Raw genomic sequence first — 22,636 nt, 5'->3', positions numbered from 1 at the left:
AATGCGAGATAATCTTTATATAAGTATTTTTAAAGACATATTCTTCTCTTCTCTACCAGTCCTCGTATTCTTGTAAAATAAGGTAGATATATGATTTTTTTCAACATTGAAATAAATTAAATATTTTAAAAAAAAAAATATATATATATATATATATATATATTATAAATTAATTTCTTAATATTTGATTTACCTCGATGTTGAAAAGGATTATATATACACCTATATATATGCAGATAATGCAGCATAAGCAGGTAATCTGTTTTTAACAATTTATTTCTATAAAAATATGAAATTTGTTACCTAAATTTATTTGTATGTAAAAAATTAAATAACTTGTTTCGAGAAAATGATCATTATTCCTATGTCGCATTACAAGATATAAGATATGCCCGTCAACCTTCAATTATACAAATATGTGACAATTCAAACATAAATGAGTAGATTGTCTCCGCAAAGACGTCATTCTAATACCGCCCTCGTCATTCTCACAATTATGTACAAAGCATTTTACTCAAAGTGCCAATTACTTACCTATCATATAATTGCAAACACACACACACCTGATATATGTGGAAATTCTGTGCATGTACACATGTATGCATAGAATTTCCACATATATTAAAAATTAGAAATAAGAAATAAAAGTTTACATATAATATAAAAAAATTATCGATACGGTAAAATCAACTAATGGACACAATATTTGAAAATTAATTGTTTTGAATAATCAAACAATTATAATTTAATTTAAATTGGTGTAAATAGTATATAATAATTAGTATAAATTAATATAAATAACGTTCTTTATATACAATATTTTCTAATTAAATAAAAAGTTAATTGTTTGAAAATAGAAAGAAAAAATGTTGAACCATTTATTTTTGTGTTTTATTAATTAAATTTCCATAAATGCTCAATATTGTTATGATAACATAACGCGAATTTATAACATTATTTTTTATGATTTATCAGAATCAATGATTTGTCTAAGATATTTGAAGATGATGTAGAATTAAAATAAAAATTATGTTAAGCAATGTATTATTATGCACAAAAAGTTCTTCGTCATTGTATTTGACAACTGATTCGTCACATTTTTATGATACTCATGACTAGCGTCACAGTTTTGTTAGATAAAATTATAAGGATATCACATCCAACCTTATAATTTTAAACATAAGAGATAGTAATTATTGGACTTCAGTTATTATCTAACAATACTGTAGCGCCAGTCATAAGTATCATAACAACGCAACGAATGAGTTGTCAAACACACAATGACGAAGAATTTTTTACGCATAGTAATACATTGCTTAACATAATTTTTATTTTAATTCTACATCAACTATCTTAAATTTAATTAATTTTTATAAATACGCAAGAGAGTACTTTCATCGAATATTTAATTTTCATAAAATATTTTTAAGAATCATGTTTAGATATTTCAAAAATCACATAGATATAAGGTTGCACAATAAGATACAAAAGTTAAGATAAATGTAAAAATTATTTTGACAACACAATTGCAAGCAAAAGTTTTTTTATGTAGAATTACAGTTATAACAATTTTACGAAATTAAACATCAACCTGACAATTTTGTGCAAGGAACATAATATAGATCGTTATATAGATACACACGTAATCAATATATATATATATATATATATATATATATATATATATATATATATCATTAAAAAACATATTTAAAAAGGTTTTCTGTGATAAAAAACTTTAAGATAAAATATGAGGAAAAATCGTGACTATTGCAACAGGAAATATTACGATGTGCACCAGTCTGGCGCCAATATTCCTATAGCTATCTACACACTATTGCACTCACATGCATATGCATACAAACACGTATATCAAGTATATCGGTAATGCTATGCTTATCGACGTTTCCGCGTAAAGACACGTGATACCGGCGATCGAATGTAAACTTTGTACAGCAACAGTTCGATTCACGCATCGTGGAATCAAGATTGTCCGACCATGGACTCATCGCGCGATTAAGATCTCGCTATTTTTAAGCAACGACTTTATATCACGAATTCCTGTGTCGCTTCGTCTCGCAAAAAATGTGGCTTTACGCGCTTTTCATATGCGTTGGCACAAAAAAAAAACAAAAAAAAAAAAAAAACGACGACTCGACGTTTGCCTTCTTATTCGCACATTTTTGCAATACTTGGTCTCCGTTGGCGAACAAAGAACGGTAATTCGTTCACGGACACGGTTCTGCTTTTTTATGAGTCTTTACAGTCTTAATAGAATAAACTACAGCCACTATAAATTTTGTTTGCTACTTTTATAAGACGCGCAAAAACATTTTATTGTTTTTTAAAGATAATATTTTATATGTACGATATTCCACAGGTTTTTCTTTCATTTATAGATAATAAAAATTTGAAATGTGTGTGCGTAGATTTTTAAAAATGTCAAAGCATTAAAAAATTAAAAAACCATAAAAAAAACTAAATGTTGTTGCAACAAGCAGATATTTACAGATTTTACTTTAGTAAATAATTTGTATATATTTAATATCAGAAATTTCAATCTTGCATAATTTAAATTTTTTAATAGTGTTTTAATAAATACAAAAACGCGTCACTTTTAATATTTAAATTTAATATCTAAATATTTAAACAGATATTTTTTATTCTCGAATCTATACGTAAAAAGTAAAACAAAATACATACAAAAAAGTATTAATTTTGAAAATAAACTTTAAAAAATACAGAATAAAATAGATTTAATTTTCAAAAATATGAATATTTAAATATTATTTATAAAACATGCTTCCCGTAATATAATAGTTGTAATAAAAGCAATATACTAATTTTATACATATATAAGTGTGCAGTAATATGTATTTTATAAAATAAAGATTTTTTTAGAAGTAAATATAAAAATCTATATTAATTATGTACGTACAAATTTCAATTTGATTACGTATGAATCTTTTATTTATTTAATAGCTCTCTTTATATTTAATTCATTTATTGTAAATATCATTTTTTCATTGCACACACACACAGATCTAAAGAAATAAACAAAATGGAAAATTAATTTCTCCAGAGACATGTATGTATATTTATATACACATAGAAATATATTCCTTTTACTTTCTTTTAAGTATGTATGTAAAATAATTAATAACGTATTTTTTTTTTTTTTTTATTTTCTCTGATACGATGTATAATGAGTAATGACTGCATATATCTTGTGGTGTTTACATGCGTTCAGGCCCACATGGGCATAGGCGACTACGTCTCTCGTATACGAGCGCAGCCAGAACTCGAAAGCACAGGTCTACACGATAAAACACAGCCCGCGAAAGGGTGTCTTTCCAGAGCGAAAGGCGCCAGTCGTTTTATCGTACGAGCCGGCATATTCGTTGGCGTCGGTAACGCAGGCCGCCTTTGAAATTGTGTGGAAGAGCTTGAAATCATTCACAGATGTCATCAAGCTAATTGGTATACACCGGTCGTCATCACCGGACAACCACGTGGCCGATCGACACCCACGTGGATCTGCGCGAATCAACTGTAGCCGGTTCTCTAAAAGCGGCGGTAATCATGAGATCGAAATGTATCTGTCCTGATGCGTTGAGTTGCATATCAATCACGTTGCTTGTACGAGCACATTGTTTGTGTTAGACGTATTGCTTATGCATAATGTACGTGAAATATCTGAAAACCAGAAAAACAACAAATGAAAATTGTTCATTCTCTCTTATTTAAACTGTTTTACATAGAAGTTTTTCATGTAAATAAAATCAAGCAGTTATACGTGAAAAGAACACTATTAATTAAACCATTTCGTTAGCAGAATTATACAAATATAATGAAATTCTTAATATACATAAAAATATATATGTTTTTAAAATATTATTGTTATTATTATTATTATCATTATTATTATATTTCGTATTTCTCCAATATTATTCGAGTAGTTACTAATTCCATCGGCCACGGCAAGATGAAAATAGGCTGTTGTAATTTATTATGATGACTATGGAGTTGTGTCTAATAAAAATTCCGTGTGAGTGAGCATGTGTCTATGATGACAGATTTCTGAAGCGATATGTAAGTGGTTTATTATTATTATTATTATTATTATTATTATTATTATTATTACATTATTTTTATTATTATTATCATTTTGAAAATATCATTGTCCAATGAAAAGCGTTATAAGAAGTGTCATAGGTTTATATCGAAAATTTTATACTAAATTTTCCATAAGCTTGCGCGAGAAATAACACTACAATGCGACCACATTAAACTTTCATCGTTAATTACATAGGATAATTGACTAATAATTGATAAATGAAATATAGCATCATCCTATAAATTGTCTTGACATCAACATTACCATAGAATCGTTAAACACTAGAATAAAACTAAATACAGATAAAAATATAAAAATGCGCACACGATATAATTTTGTTTTAATTTAAATATGTAGACTCGGCGTTTTATAATACTGTTTACTACTATAACTGTTTAACCCGTCCTTAACCCATCGTATTTAAAGAATAAGAGTTTAAAGTCTATTAATAATTTTTGTGATATATGAACATATCACGTGATTTGCGATAAAACTTTGAAAATATGCTTTCTGATCAATTTTGTAGATCAGTTTCCTCAACGAGAGAAGTTTATATTTATTTTTAAAAATACTCAATTATATATATATATATATATATATTTTTTTTAAATTCTTTTTCTGATCTTTGCGTGTTCTGACAGTTATTGATTGGACGTCCACTGCACGATATACAATCGATTAGAATTAAGTGACGCCGCATAAAATGCATCTTTCTGCCAAACTTACACGAAAATCGTGTTAACCTACTTTTCAAAGAAATACGAGCTATAATACATATAAGCAGATCATTGTGGACAGCGAACATAAGTGTAAAATTTATCCTCTCTCGACTCGCACAAAGTATAATAACGCCAGCCAATCGTATAATGTTGCAACGAAATATCGTTGTAGACATGCAAACGATATTTTATCGCAGAAAAAGATATTTCATCCCACGTCGTTGAAGAGAAAAGTATTTTTAGCAAAATTTCCAAGCAACATTTAAACAGCACGAATGGATAAAATTGCAACTCCCACGATACTCTGTCACGACATGAAGGATCTGGCACATATGATGTAAACTCTTGCAAAATGTTAATCTTGGATGTGTAAAGGAAGTTGACGTTACCTGTCACGATCTGGGCGCCGAGACGTCGCGTCGACGCTCCTGCAATTGCGTCGTTCGTGTACGGAGCAACTATTTGAGCGAAATCGATAACGCGGTAAAGGATAATAACCATTACATATATATATGCAGTTCTGATATGCGCCTATCGTGCGGTCTTCCTTATATCCATTTTCAAGCAGGTGAATACTAAGAACGAAAGTATTATATACGAAAGTATATCTTTCGAAAGTATTATAACGAAAGTATTTCTTACAACAGATTGATAAATCTGTTGTAAGAAATTACGATATCAATCTCGTGAAGCAAGTATGCAAAACATTCTTTAATATAATAAAATTAAAAATAAAACATTATATATATGTTTCAGATTTAAAATGTATTGTTTAGTATTAAGCAGTATTAAAATGAAATAAAATATCTTGGCAATTAATTTTTTTTTAACTCTTGGTCACTTGTGTATCTCCAAAAGAATAGATATTTTTTCTTTTATGCAAAAATATATTCTAAATTCTTCAAATGTCATATTTTTTCCTTGAATCAATTATTTCAGACATTTTGTTGATTTTATATATATATATATATATATATATAATACTTTTAATATTTAAATACGTTCGATATACTAATGGAATCATACAATTGCGCGAAATTCGTATTAGACACGGCACGGCGGCAAAAGGATTTAACTGAAAAGAAGGCCACGGCGTAGTAGGCCAGCGTGGTATTGATTTCGGTTCGCCGGAGTTGCTCTCTGCATCCGCGCTTTCAGTGTCACTCGAGTACGGCGTAGATGCGATAGGAAGAGAAGGACAAGGGTGACGGCGCGGCGCGGCGCGGCGCGACGCGACGCAGAAAGGCGACCTGGGCATCGCTCTCATTCACAATGGATTCATATTTCAAGCAACGCAACTCTGCGACGAAAATGATGACGAAAGCGAAGAGCGCAAATCCCTCGTTCTGCATCCGCCGCTCTTCGGACGCGATTTCCGCCAATTCACGACGATCGTCTCGGGCTCCTCGTAACTCGCGTACCTATATATCGAGAAAACGGGTGCGAAAGATATAAAAAAATTGAAAATTCGCGCAAAAAGTGTAAAAGCTGCTTTAAACTAGATTTTTGAACTTTCTTCAACATCTAATAACAGTCTTTCTCTAAAATAGTATTTACGTTTCTTATTCAAATTGCAACTTTTCAGTAAAATTACACGTGCTAATGTATGTACCAAAACATTTCTGTCGCCGTACAATCGTTATATATAATTTTATCTTATCGTAAAACACTACTGAAAAGACAATTCCTTAAACGAAGATTCACTTTTTAAAACAAGCGAATTATCTTATGGTAGGGCTGCGAACGATAAGGAAATACAATGTCATGTTATGTTAGATAACTTATCAAGAAAATTTAATTTAAAATACACATGCACTACTACATTTAATAATACTAATAATAATTATTTTTATTTAATAATAATAATAAATCTTGATAAGGTTTGACCTTAAAGCAACTCATGATTTTTATTATCGAATAATCGACGTTTGCGCAACAATAAGCTATTAATGATTATTTCTAGCTCATGATCGGTGACAATCTTAAACAGGTAAGACAACATAAAGCTCGTCGATAACTGATCATCGTCGAGCATTGGTGCGCACGTGCGAGAGCGGTTTGGAGAACCGGTGCATCGGATCGCAGCTAATACTGGTTTCCCTTGAGCACGCGAATCGACCGCATAGGTGCATCTCGAATGAGAGCAAAACGAGCCTGTGAAGGAGCTACCTCGTCCTTGCTGAGAATCTCAGACCTCGTTTGCAAGGCCGATTATGCTGCTTCACTGAGCCGCCTCATCTAATCATTATCAGTGAAGCTTTCTCCTAGCCGCGACAAAGCGTTTGACGATAGGGTTATTCGCATTTCACGGTTATACGATTAACATGATGATATGAATTTAATCGACGCAAAGATGTCATTATCGTAATAATAGTGAGACGTGACAGCTGTCAAACTCGTAGCTACCAAGCAATAAAAACACATGAAAAAGATTAGATATTGATTTTTTATTATTGATATGACTTATTGAATAACTGTGTACAAATCATATACATATGTATATAATTTTGAAAATTGCGTTTCAGATATTCCGAGCTGTGATCTGATTTATTTAATAGCCGTAATATGTATTATGTAAATAAAGAACAGCGTATTGTGCGCATATACATATACATATACAAGATGTTGCAATTAATGTAGCGTTGCTGAAAGTGATTAAAAAAGAGAATATAAAATTAAAAGGAATACAAAAAGATACAAAATAATTAAACATAAATAGATATATATTTGCCAGTTAAATGCCCTTGCTCTATGTTAAAAGAAATTATTACTGCATTAGAATATTTTTGAATGATATTTTTAGTACACTTTTATTTATAACATCTTAATTTATATATAATTATGCTAAACACGCGTTTTATATACATATATATATATATATATATATATATGCATCTATATGATATATGTATATTAGAATTAAAATGGAGCGCTTATCGAGTAATATTTGAAATATTTTTTGGCTGTAGCTTTTTGTCAATTTTTTTATATACGATCTATTTCGAACGTGAAGTATTACGGAGATAATGCCAGTATAGCAAAATGTACCTCTATATTAGTGTTTGGAATGAATGAATATATAATATGTAATATATAATATTAATAATATAATATTTAATCGATCACGCTTACTATATGAAAAACCGAAGATTACAATTTATTACACATAGATTACTTTGACCATAGTATTTCTTCAAGCAACAATTTATTTATTTTGTAACTTTCTTTATTTGTTGAATAAAAAATCGTAAAAGTGCAAAAGCAATCTTTCTTGAAGAAGCAAATTCAAATATAAGAAAGAAGGTCACAATTAAAACGATTTCAGCTTATGTAGGCATTAAACAAAGACAATGGACTTTCTTGGTAGACAGATCTGCTCGATACGTCACATAATCGAGCAAATTAACACAATGCTAATTTTTACGTCAGCTTCTAGCACATGTGCTAAACTATGATGACGGATCGGTGCATATGTGTTGGACTCGACGTTTTTAAATCGTACGCATCGGAATGAATACACATAATACGATTCTGCGTAATAATAATTTCTTCACGAAATCAAGCAGATTTCTTTTTCATGAAAAGCATTTTTTCTTCGTAAGTGACGTATGAATTACATAGAAATTACTAGGAAAAAATAAAACACGCGATAAATAAACTAATTGACTTAATACTAACAGTTAGACTGGAGTAGCCATAAAAATATTTAGATAGAGAGTATAACATGAGAATATAATACTGTGATAAATAATAAATAAATAAAAAAATATAGACTTAAATAAAATCTTTTCTTTATTTTTTAACAGCATTTTAATAATTTTACAAATTTATTAACAAATATATAATAAATATTATATAAATATTTTTATTATATTAATAATATTTACAAATATTTTATTTTTTATAATATATATATATATATATATATATATATATATATATGTATATATATATATATAATTTATTTATTATATATCTTTTATTATACATGTATATTTATTATATATCGCATAAATAATGATTTATTCACGAGTCAGATATCGTGTTCGTTGAATTAAGGAGCAGATATAAAGCGAGATAGAATAAGGTCAGTGTTAACCATCATGATTTATGGAGCAGATTTGCGAGATCAGTCGACAAATCCGAAAGAAACGATGACTTATTTAAGAAACTTATTTTCCTGACGGGGAACACTGTACATGTATTATCGCCGTTGTTAGTGAAACATTGTTAAATGGTGATCCTCGATTTATTGTTAGCATTGCCAAAGCATATCCAGAATCACTGATGGCATCCAATGACGCACATCGGTGAATTATGTGTGAAGAAACTCAAGTATGTATCAAATTGCCCATTTATTGCTTTTTCCTGTAATCTCTAGCGAATTTAGAATTCTTTTTTTAACTAAAATTTTTTTTCAAATTTCGAAAAACTCTTCCATATCAAATATCTTTGTAATTAAATCTCAAATTACAATTCTAAAATTTACTTTAATTTGATTGAAAAAAAATCCCGTGTACTATGCGTAATAGTTTTAAAAATTTTAATTTGTTTATTACAAAATATACATGTATGTTGAGATTTTAATATTGTAAAAATTTTAGTTTGCAATATACTTTTAATTTTAACAATTAATGTCACAAATTATTAAGAATATTTCGAGCGTTGCAATTAGCGCTAAGTAATTATTTTATATAGCTATGACAAACATAAAATTACATGTTTCTCATAACACATATAATAGAAAAAATTTTTTATTATGATAACAATGCAAGTATAATCTTCTATAATAAAATTTTTTAACTATATAATTTTTCTATTTCTATTTCTGTAATTATTTGTAAGAAAGCATATCTTTGTATGTATTTTATTTTAATTGATTTTAAAATACTATGGGACATAAGATGTATGTTATAGGTTGTTAAAATATCTTATAGAAAAGTTATCTACATAGATGTTCTTTATTTTAATAAAATCATATATATAGTCAATTTCCCTATTTCTATGAATCCTGTTAAATATAAAATAGATAAATTATTTTTATAAGGAAAAATAAAAAGATTTTCATATAGCATAACGCATTCAATATAACATAGCTATATATCGTATACAATACTATATACGCTTACAAAATGTCTTATCTTACACTTTGTTAATTTACCGAATAATCTAATCATGACACTTGATCCGCATACACCCCAGCTGATATTGATTTCTACATCGACATAATAACATATGCGTCCTTGATAAATCGCGCACACGTTTTTAACTTTATTATGTCTTTTAAGTTTTATAAAAAAATTATACAAAAATATCCACAATGTTCCATTACGTACATTACGTACGATATAGATCAGAAACAATGCTATGAAATTAAAAAAAGATATAAAATCGATTACAAATAATATGTAACAAAATATATATTATATAAAGATTTTAAATTATAATTTATTATTGTAAAAATCTTGTTTTATAGGCAGACATTTATATGTTAAACAGCTATATTCATTTAGAAATAAATTATGTCAAGTTAGTTTTAAAAAGTGATTTTTATTACGCGTAAAAAACTTAAAAAAAAGCCTCTTCTCTTAATTAGTTTGTAAATTCTGCTATTCATTTTCAACTGCTGTAATAAGATATTAATGAGCTGTATTACGTGAATACACGATTAAATACAGTGCAATAGCGTGCTACAAAATTACTGATATTACAAAACAACTGATTTGCGAAATCTCTTATTTCCATTTATAAAATATCCAAAGGTTATCAAAAACACGCAACGAACGGATTATTCTTGCTGGTCTGTTGTAAGTACAAAGCATGAGAAAAGCACAAAAGCGCTCTTGTATTATCATCTAACAGCTTGTCAATGTCCGATCAAGCTGCTCGCCCTTGAAACGCAGCACAATTGCTTCATCCAAGCGAACGCATCCGTTATTTTTCGCCCAGTGTCGTGCGTGTATATCGGTAATTTGGCAGCGATCGCGCGTAGCGATATTCTGGCAAAAACGCTTACGAGGTTTGTCGCCAGAAGAAGAGACACGGCGTCACGGCGTTAGGCGCCGTTCATCGCATAGCCATTCCGCCAAAAATAACGAAGTGGATCTCTGATGGCTTTATTCAGATATGTACAGATATGTCAATCGGACACGTGCCCATGCGACGCCCGAGCGTCGCGACATCGGGCGATTGTCCAAACCATGCGCCAGAGAAGTAAAGAATTTTTCAAACATTGCGAATCATATTTCCTAATATTCTTCGTCTACGGAACGTTAATGTTTTGCATTTCACAGAAATGAGTTACCTTTCTTGAATAAATATTCACTTACGCCATTCGCTAAAGTCGCGATGAACGCGCATCGATCGCCATGTGTATGTCGTTCTACTTTTTATACATATATATATATATATCATACCATTTAATGCTCTAAAAGATTACGATTCATTGATGTCCATTAATATATATCCACATGGAATGCATTACTTTTAAATAACTTTAATAGAAAAAACATAAATCCAGTGTTGAATGATTAAATAATGAAAATATCTGATTGAAAAAAGAGAATATTAAATGGATATTAAAAAATATTATTTAAAATTCTTATTTTGATTCATGTTTACGACATTTTACTGCACGTGCTATACAAACATTTGTCATTGTAAATGCATGACTTTTAGATGGAATTTAAATAGTGCAATTGAGTATGAAATATGACTCCCGACAATACTGTATGTACGATGATATATGCATGATGCATACACATTGTCGACCACGAACGACAATTTTCTTTGCAAAATTGATGACTTAACGCGCGTGCTAACCTGCAAGCAAATTTTATCTAAAGTGGCATAAATTTGCCGTACACTTTAACGTTTCTAAAAGTATCGTGCGTCATTCGAATATGCTAACTATCCGAACTACAAAATAGAACAGCTAAAAAAATTCATTAGACGTTAACATTTGCAATAATTATATACAGTAAAAAAAACTATAAATTTTGCTCAAAATCTTAACATCATAGAGAGTTTATACAAAAATGCATGATACTTTTACATCTTATGACAGATATTGACAATATTATTCGCCACAGAAAATCACTTATATAATATAATATAAACATACACATTTTCTTTTTTCTTTAATTTATATCATTTTATTATTGCATAAAAAATTTATAACAAAAATTATTATTTTTTTATCTATACTGTTTTATAACGCGTTTTATATTTTATTAATTACAACAATGTTTCTATCGCATGCAATTTAAATGGTTATGATACCCTTTGAGAGTTAAAAAAATTTATATATACGATATTACAAATTAAGTTTACTTATCATTGAAATCACGAAACCGCAAGATGTACACAATAGCTAAACTCAAGCTTTGTCTCATTGGCTAAATCACATTTATGGTCAGTCTGTGTCGAATGTAATTAGTAACGGAGGTTTGGTGGCGTCTTGTAGACGCGACAGAGAATAGATTAACGTAAACTATTTTTGCGCCATCCGATCCGTGCTGCGAATTCGTGCAAAACACATTCTGTTTACATTGAATCTTAGTATCCTTGGCACATGATAGTCTCAGCCAGTTTTAATCCGGCTTATGTATTGTTAGATCGAGCCTATTCGATGGCGTAGTAATAAATTTAAGGCGTTCTATAAAAATAACACATGTTAATAAATCAAGCAACCTTGGAAATTCAAACTTTGTGAAGATAATTTTATGTTGGAAATATTTTTATTCTTAAATGAGAGCAGTCTTCCTCAACATTTTTTCAATATTACTAAGCAAAAAATCCATTGTCTCTGTAATAATTTAATATTTAAATAAAATTAAAAAAAATATATATATATATAATAAAAGAGTAATTTAATTTTTTCAAATAAAAGTTATATAAAGTACTCTTAATAAAAAGAAATAAAATTATTTAATAAAAAATCAAAATTTTTTAACTGATTAATAAAAGAACTTATTTTTGCAATAAATATAATTTGAACATTAATCAATTATTTTAATAAAAAGGTTATAAACAAAAAAGAGGGAAGGGTATTTCATAATTTTTACAACTGTGTTTTAATTGAATTAAAATTTTTAAACATTAAAACTTTTTAGCCTTACATTTATTTGTTGTATACATGAAATAACTAATAATTAATTCTCGATTGGCTGAGGTGTAAATTCACAATAAAGATTATATCACCTTTTCATTCAAGAAATTATAAAAAAAAATTTGTCATGTTACATACACAAATTTTGCAAATACAGAGATAATAATAACAACATATAAAATGCTTGTAGAAATAGCAATCGGAGCATTGCTATGAATCAGAGTTTGAACACGAGAGAGAGACAACATTTTATCTCCTGGAACACCAATATATCCGGCCAACAAGCCGAGCGAACCCGGGAAAACGTAAACAGATAGGCGCGATGCAACGCCTCGCGTGAGTATCAAGTGCGTGTGACCTGAGGAAAAACGTGATGCCTGGCATGGACACAACAGGAAAAGCGCTTATTTTCGTAGCAAGGAGAGAAGGCTATCGCTATAAATATACGCTGCGGCGACTTGCGCACGTTTAGACATGCCTACCTTCGCATTCACTAATATATATATATATATATATATATATATATATATATATATATATGTGTGTGTGTGTGTGTGTGTGTGTGTGTGTGTGTGTGTGTACAGATTAATTTTAATTATTAGTTATAGTAATAGTATAAGGATCTCGATTAGTTATAGAGTAAGTTATAGAGATTAGCTATGCAGAAAAAGTATTATGAAAGGATATAGTTAAAAGTCCTTATTTTAATAACAAATTATAAGATATAATAACAATTAACGTGATAATAAATAGAAAATATTTAAAATGTCCATAAGCAAACAATACTTTGCTTTATTGTAATAGCAAAAGAAAACTATTGTAATATTAATGATTCAGAAGATAATTTAAACAGTTTATATTGACATAACACCTTTCTCTGATTTTTTAATTAATTTATATTTATTATATTTTATATTTATAATTATTTGTAATTGGTTATAATATTTTCTTAAAATTTAAAGGCAAGATAATTATTTATTACATATTTTCATTTTTTAACATAATATGAATAAAGTTCTATGTGAATTTCAAAATAAGTTTTGTGTATTGGAAATTACAATTAACAATTAAATAAACAACTTGTTTTTATATTTCAGAAATATCGTATTTATATATATTTGTATATTGTTACGATATTCGTATCAATAGGTAAAATAATAAATGGTAAATGAAAATGTAACGTGTTTATTGTCACAAGGGAATGCAATTAATATTTACTTTGTTTTTTTTCTTGTTTATTATGTCGCATTTTATATTGAATGAAATCAAAGAAATGATTAAAGATCTTTGTTGTCATGCATATTCTTAATAACAAGATAAATTTTTATTACAGAGATTAAGTTTTATCTTTAAACTTATATACTTTTGTTGTTATGCTTTTGGACTTGATTAAAGGATCTTTGTACATATACTTCTCTGTCTCTCTTTCTCTGATTGATCTCTGATTGGTCTCTGATTAGTCTATTGACTTATGAATAGAAGAAAAAATTACGTAATAAATAGAGAACAGTAATAAAAGGGAAGTCACAGTTCTTATTTCTTCAGTCGAGATTGCTTCGTTGCTGAAAAGCGTAGTGAGTCTTTGATAAAAAATAAAATACTGTCATTTTAATTATTTTGCAATATTTATAACGAAATCGAAAATACTTTAATCTATAAATGTAAAGGTTAAGTGGTAGAGAGGAAATGAGCTAATAAAAGACTCAAACGCAATAAGTTGGCGCATTCGATTCTTCCTTTGGACCATCTTCAGCAAAATCAAAGAAAGTCGTGCATCTTCAACCTCGACTTTCGTCTATAACAAAGTTCCTATTAATTTCATCCATCAAGAAATTACAGGAAAATTTCATAAGATAAAACACTGAAAACAAGTGATTACAAAACTGAAGAACAAAGATCGAGAAAACGATCAATGGCATCGACTGGAATCGATAAGAAACTTATTATAGACAAAAGCTGAAGTCAAGACGCATGAATTTCTTTATCAAATTTATCTTGTTTCGTATCTTTATGTGTAATTAGTTTTAAAGTTTAAACAATAGAAGAAAAATAAAGACAAATAAATAAAACGGAAAATCATATACTAGAGCAAATATAAAACACAAAAAGTTAATTAAAAAAAACTCTTATTTCTATTAATTTTATAACTATGTATATCTTAAATTATATTAAATTAAATAATTAGAATTAAATCAAATTAATTTACAATAAGTTAAATTTATTTTAATTAGGGGCAAATAAATTTAGAGAGAGAAAGAGAAAGAGAGAGAGAGAGAGAGAGAGAGAGAGAGAGAGAGAGAGAGAGAGAGATAAAACCTGCGTATACTAAAAACGTAAAAGGAAGAAAAGTTTAGTAAAAGGCAAAGTATACATACATATATGTATAATACGCACACAAAAGACTCTTTTATATCTGCAGGATATTTCAAAATTAAATGATAAAATTTCACCGAGTATGTTGCATAAAATAGGAAATAAGAAAAAAATGTTATATAAGCATAGGTTCAGAAATTTTATTATCATATTAAATTGAAAAAAAGAAGTCTGTATAATTTTCTATTTCAAATCTGGCTGTTTTTAATATAAGATTGACATCGTTGAGAGATTAAATTTAATACCTTATGAATTTCATATCTTGTTTTAGTTCAATAAATGCATCATGTTTATTAATTCCTGACGAACACTAATCGATCCTTGTACAATACACATGTCCACATTTCTGCACAAATAACAGTCTAACGGTCATCGGAAATAAGATTTCGAAAGTCAATTAATTCTCCTTAGATAAGCATCACCGACTTACTCTTACATACTGTTCTGTAATGTATTAACAGCGAATCCTATTTGTGTTTGATAACTTCTCGTTATAATTTTTATTTTAATAAAAATAAAACTATGTATATAATCATCTGTATCTTTTACTTATATTTCTATTTATACTGGCGAAATTTTTTTGTTTAATTTTGAAACACCTTTCTAAACACACACATATACATATATATGAAATACGAGCAAATATATCATTGTTAATTGCAAATTCGCGCATTTCTATGGAATCAGCGGGATCGTTGGTGCGTGATATAATAAAAATAATTAAAATTACTAATGATTTCTTTCCGACACATACGCATACAATCCCAAATAATTTCATGATTCAATTTTTCAGTAAAATTCTGACAATTGAGGGGAATATTATTATTGCCGAAATTTCATACAAATTTCAGAAAAAAATGCAACATTTATACTAAATAAAATAATGAATTGAATTTTTTGAACTATGAGAATTTCTTTTATTAAAATAGTTAAAAAAGTTTTCATGCAAATGAAACGCGCGCGCACAATCATAGATTATTATAGAAATATTATTCTATAAATTAATTAATATTCTATTATAAAACAAAAAATTGTGTTGAAATATTAATTGGTTTCAAAAATATGCAGTTTAGCTAAAAATATATCTCTTACTTATCTGTTCTCTTTCTCGTAGTCAGCATTGTGATAAACTCTGATGATAACCCGAGGATATAAATGTGCATAACGTATAATGAAATGTTATACATTATAATAAAATAATTGGTGTCGGCTCGCGCCAAAGATCAAGAAAAAGACGCGAGATAAGAAGCTCTGGTTATAGTCCAAAAAGTGAAAAATTATGCGTATCATTTTTCGGAGACATTTTTAGATTCATGTTACAAGATAATCGAGTCCACGTATACTACGAGCTTTCTTGATAATTCAATAAATTATCATTATTAATTAATTGCGTTAAGCTTTCTTGACAAACGTATCCATTATTATATCAATCAGTATTTATACCGACTTATAAAAATGCATTTACTGAGATTTTATAAGAATTTGGGAGTTTATCAACTTTTAAATTCTAAAAGATTCGAAACTTTGTATATATTTAAAATCGGTCATGTGATTAATTTTTGTTCTGATTTAAAAACGGGTTTCAAAAGTAAAATGATTCTTTAATAATAAAACAATTTTTGAGAAATAATCTGATATTTTTAAATTATAAAATGAACTATTAAAAAACATAAAACATAAAACAAAAATTGAAATAAATGTAAGGTTTATCATTAGAAACTATCACAGCGAAATAGTGGTTATTAAAAGTTTTCACACAAATCTTTTAAATTAACTTTTCTCTATTTATGTGGCTAAACTATATCCTCGATAACATATTTCAAATAGTACAAGTGGAATAGTAAGTATGTATGAGTTTGACATGTTTAAAATTTAAAAAACAATAAGGATTATGAAAATAATGATAATAAAAATAAAATTGATTCAACACTTCCTAAAAAGATGTATCTGATGATAAATTCAATCTTGGAACTTTTTGGACATTTAATACATAAAAGATATTTGTTACGAGTATAAATATACATATTAGTAAGTGTATATTATTAAAATCCAAACTAAAGTTTAAGCATCAAATTAATTAACTGGAGAAAACGCGAATCATTAACACAAAACTCGTTTATATCTTCCCACGCAGAATGAAAGCACTCTATCGAGCACAATTGATCTCGATTTACGTGTACATTGCCTATCCCTCTCGCGCTAGTTAATCAAATTAATGCGCAAATAAACGATCCCTATGAATAACTCCGTAACGAGTCAGAAATAGTAACAACGTACAAATGTATTGATCGGTACCCCTATTTCGCACTCTCATTATCAGAAAGTCCACCGACCTGAGTATATGTAAATATTATACCGCAGTGTATCCAATGCAATTTTAATGTTTGGCTATGCAAGTGAGCTAGGAAATTGTAAACGCAAGTATAAAAAAGTAAAAGTAAACTAAAAGCTAAAAGTAAACTAGAAAATAAAGTTTTATTTTTTTTTTTCTTCATCGGAAACGACTCCCGTCAGGAAACTCTTTTACTCGAAATAGAGATTCTAACATTTAAGTGAGAATAAACAGTAAAATATAAAATAAAATAAATAATAATAAAAGATATTATAAAAATCAGATAAAAATCTTTTAAAAACTTTTTCATAAAATTAATTAAAACTTTAACTTAAATAATCTTTAAATCGTTTTTTTCTCCTTCAGTTCGAGAGTATGAAATCCGATTATCGAATTACTATTAAACTCTAACAATAAAAACTATTAATATCTTGAATTAAATTTTTTAAATAATTTTTAATCTAATTTATAACTTATAATAATTAGGAAATTATTTATTTCTTAATAAAAATATTGTGACAAAAAATAGTTCGTGATAAATTAGAGATAGTTAATTGTAATTTTATAAGTCGTATTCTCTTCTCAACTAATTTTGAGCATTATCTTACTATTAACAGTGACTCTAAGATAGTTAATTTTAAGACTTTCAAAACTACAAAAAGATATAACGCTCTATTAAATTTTAGTAGTAAATGAATCATATAGTATCTGTTTTTTAACAATAACTAAGATTATCAGTATTTTTGAAAACAGATATAATTTATCTGCTACTAAAATTTTAATTGCTACATTTTTTCGCAATTCTAAAAGCTTTAAAATTAAATATTTTAGTCAGAGTCTTTTTTGTTAACGTTTAAAATTAGCTCGGAAACAAGATTTACAATGACAATGATCTATTTTTAAACTATCACAAACAATTTCTTACGTCCCATTATTTTTATTGACACAAATAAATAATATAAATTTTATATAATAAATAATAACAGTAATATTACACGCACATATAAATATATATTTTTTACACATGATACACAAAATGAATTAAAAGCCATATACATTTGCAATAAAAAATGCAAAGTTCTTAGATTATCAAATAATTTCATATTCTCTTCTATTTTTTTCATGAATCCAAAAAAGATCTGTTATTATATTGTCCGTTATGATTACTTGTGATTACAATCATAATTGAATATAGTCTCCAGAGACACTCTTTCATCAAGGCTGACCTATCGTTAGATACGCATTTGGAATTCAGGATTATAACTTCAAGATTATTGCAGCTATGATTGACCAAGATTTTTCTCGTCATATGTAGTTGTGATTTTCATTAAATGTAATATTATACTATAAAATTGTGCACAAAATATTATTTTATAAAAATAAACATTCTATTTAGCCCGTTTATTAAGATTAACAAAATAAAAACTTAACAGAAGACCTATCCGAACAATAATTTAATGATGGAATATTTTATTGTAAAATAACATTTGTCAATAATCTTACATTTAAACATGAGACATATGTCTAACAATCTTTTTAATTTTTCTTACATTATAAAATAATGTAAGAAAAATTAAAAATAATAATATTGCTAAATATAAAAAAATCTCTCTTATTTATAAATATAGTATGTCACGGTGAAAGTGCCTTTAGAAAATATTATGCATTAAGGCATTTATGATGCGCTTATGTTAGTATACTATGTGTGCAGGAAGGATGCAGAGGAAGGATTATTCGCGCGATAAAGTACATCAACGAATGAGCGGAACGAGGAGGACGCCACGCAAGTGCAATGAAACTTAACTGTGTGTAGGTATTAGTTCGCGATATGATATACGACAGATGTGGGAGCTGGACGCGCTGAATGAATGCGCTCGAGAATGAGATTTGATAAACAGACGTAGGCGTCGGAACGTTCGTGCACCTTGATGAACTTCCTGCAAGCTGGATCCAGCGGATGCAATCTCGGACGAGAGATCCGTTCAAGATTACTGAATAATCAATGAAACCGGTAATGATGGATTTTGCAATTATTAATTCTTTTTAAAAGAAAAATTCATATTTTTTTATTAGTTCTTTTTATTAACTTAATTAGATTTACTATCAATATATGTGTATTTGCCACTTTTCCATTCAGTTCTAAACAAACAATAACTGATAACAAAGATATAAAAAAGTATTTGCTGAATTTTTAACTAATAAGTAATGTATAAATTGTTATCAATAATGATGTATTAATTACTATTGTTTTAAAACTACTCATTCACTATTAATTCTATTTTCAATTTTATTCAATCAATTTAAAACCTTCAATCTTAAGAATTGTATTATCGTTAGTAATGGATAAAATATTAATAACACAGCTGAAAAGTAGTGTTTTCATATTTACATTAAGTATATTAATAATTTAAATATACATAATTCTCTTAAACCTAATCATAAGAAATTTTTTAGCAAAAGCTTTATTTACCGTAACTATTTATGAACGTTTATGCATCTATAATGAATAACTAATTTATACGTTTTTTATTATTTATTTATTTAAAAATATAGTCAAATAATTTAGAAAACTTTAATCTGTGCTAATTGATTAACTGTTTTAGTCTGAAAAACTTTCCATCACGTATTTTTGCACAATCAGTTGTCAAGTGATGCAATTTGTTGTTGCAAAAAAATAACATGCACGTGTTAGCTCCATATCATTCTTTTTCTTATTCATTGGAAACATATATATATACATATACGTATCTATTTTTGCAGACGTAGATTTCCCGCTAATAATTCAGACAAAAATATATTGCAGGGATTATCATCCTCATACAATGGAAATCTCCATTCGAAAAAACCATTGGCATGGAAACCAATTCTATGCATGCAACAGTAATATAATACGTGCATTAACGTAATACATTCCAAAACGTGCACTGACATAATTACATCTTCTTTTTCCAATTGTACAAAAAATAGAATCCACATGAATAAAATACGCAAAAATATTTATGAAATTATTATATAATGGTAATGTAAACATATAATTGAATATTTATTTATTTATTCTACTATAATACAAACAATTATTAAAATATATACTAATAATTATCACTTTAAAAAAATCTTTTTTTATTCAAAAAATAAATTTTTATGTACATACAATACATGTTTTTTAATACTAAAAGTACCGAGTGATCATTTCTGATCGTCTCTATTTTTTAGATTAATATCCTATTTCTTGTAAGAGGCAAAATTTCAGAATCGTATCTTTTACACAAGAAATAGATTACTAATTTAAAAAATAGAAACAGTCAGGAAAACCGCTCAATACTTCTAGTATTAAAACTCAATATTTTAAAATTCCGTTGCAATATACGACATTGCTCATATAAATTATTATTATTATAATATAATATATTTGTGATTTAAATTATTGTTATATTCCCTTTAATATATATATATATATATATATATATATATATATATATGTGTGTGTATCTGTGTGTGTATAAATATGATGTAAGTTATTGTTTCGCAATGTGATGAATACGATCGCATCATGTGCAATAGTCATTTGATATCTTGCAGCGTGTCGCAAATTAATACTAAACGATTCCTAACGCTAGTATAATATCCACTGTAAGAAGATGATTTTGCAAAACAACAATAAATTGCATCATCATTAATAATCGAGCAATCTCGATCAGATATCCCAGACATTTCGATCGCATTGCGCTATGTGCTTCATCATCAGTAATGCGAAGTTACGAGGTTGGTTACGATAACAGAAACGTTCACGTGTTCGTGCATTGTGTCACGAAGAATGTGCTGTTTATAATGATAAGAAATTATCGTTACTTGTTCTTGTTTTGCAATATAAAAGCGACGGAAGTTACCTGACGTTCTACACAACGTCTGACGTGTCCACATTCATTGCGTCGCACGTATGATATTCGTATTATACATTTTTTACCTTTTCTGTAATCCGACCTGCGCAATAACTTTTTGCTATCTCGAGTAGATACAATCGAATGAATCCAATTACAAAGAATTACTGAATAAAAAAAAACACAAACACAATCTAAATGAAGTATCTTTTTTTACCTGCTTTTATTCAAATACAATTTTTCTTTTAAAAAAAGTATCAAAAAGAAATAATTTACTTTATATATATTAATTTATTAATTTATATATATTAATTTATCTTTATTCAATTTTCAGCATTATATACTCTTTTTTAAAATTAAATTAACATTAAAAATTTTTGAAATTAATTAAAAGATATGACAATCAGAAAATACAATATAATAAATAAAGACCAAAGTCAGAGCCAGAACAGCTGATAACAATAATTTCAAAATTACGTTACATATATAGTCTGATTTGATCGATGAGCCTTTGCGAATTTTGATTATTTTAAATATGACAATATTGTTCATTTTTATTTATAGAGCTTAATATGTTGAAAACTCTGTATTTTCACTTGTTAATAATTAAAAATTATAATTATTTTGAAATTCTCAAAAAAATTAATTTTAATTTAACCAAAAATTTGTAATGAAAAGAATATATTCATTCCAGAAAAATCTTGCGATAAAATCTTATTATTTTATAATTGCGATGTATTATTTTCAAATAAGATTTAGAAAAAACAGGATACAATTCTTTTATTATATTATTATAATGTAAAATTTAAAAAAATTAATACTTATTGATATATTGAGACATTTACACGCTTTTACATTCTTACATTTATATTTATATTCACGTACATAAATATATTTATATTTTTTTAGATTAGAATTAGAAAAATCGTTCTTAAATTTTAAAAGTTATTTGAAATTGAAAATTAGCGCAATAATTAAATTATAAAAATATTTTTATATTTTCTTTTATATATTTTTCATATTTATTAAGTTCATAAAAACTTTTAAATAAATAATATAAAGATGAAAAAGATATAGCCATCTTATACATTTTCTTGTTTCTCTAGC

At 27.5% G+C, this 22,636-nt stretch overlaps 1 long non-coding RNA gene across 1 annotated transcript in view; it reads right to left on the bottom strand.

Moving 5' to 3' along the window:
• Positions 1–3,219: 3,219 nt before the first annotated feature.
• The window catches only part of LOC140674398 (uncharacterized), a 51,369-nt gene continuing 31,952 nt past the window's right edge, over positions 3,220–22,636 (bottom strand). Inside the window, exon 3 of the long non-coding RNA XR_012048205.1 lies at positions 3,220–3,696. This is a non-coding gene — a long non-coding RNA (uncharacterized lncRNA). The remainder of the gene's footprint in view (positions 3,697–22,636) is intronic.

Source organism: Anoplolepis gracilipes, chromosome 2 (genome assembly GCF_047496725.1).
Source record: "Anoplolepis gracilipes chromosome 2, ASM4749672v1, whole genome shotgun sequence".
Lineage (NCBI taxonomy): Eukaryota > Metazoa > Arthropoda > Insecta > Hymenoptera > Formicidae > Anoplolepis > Anoplolepis gracilipes.
This window is presented reverse-complemented; position numbering and strand designations above follow the sequence as displayed.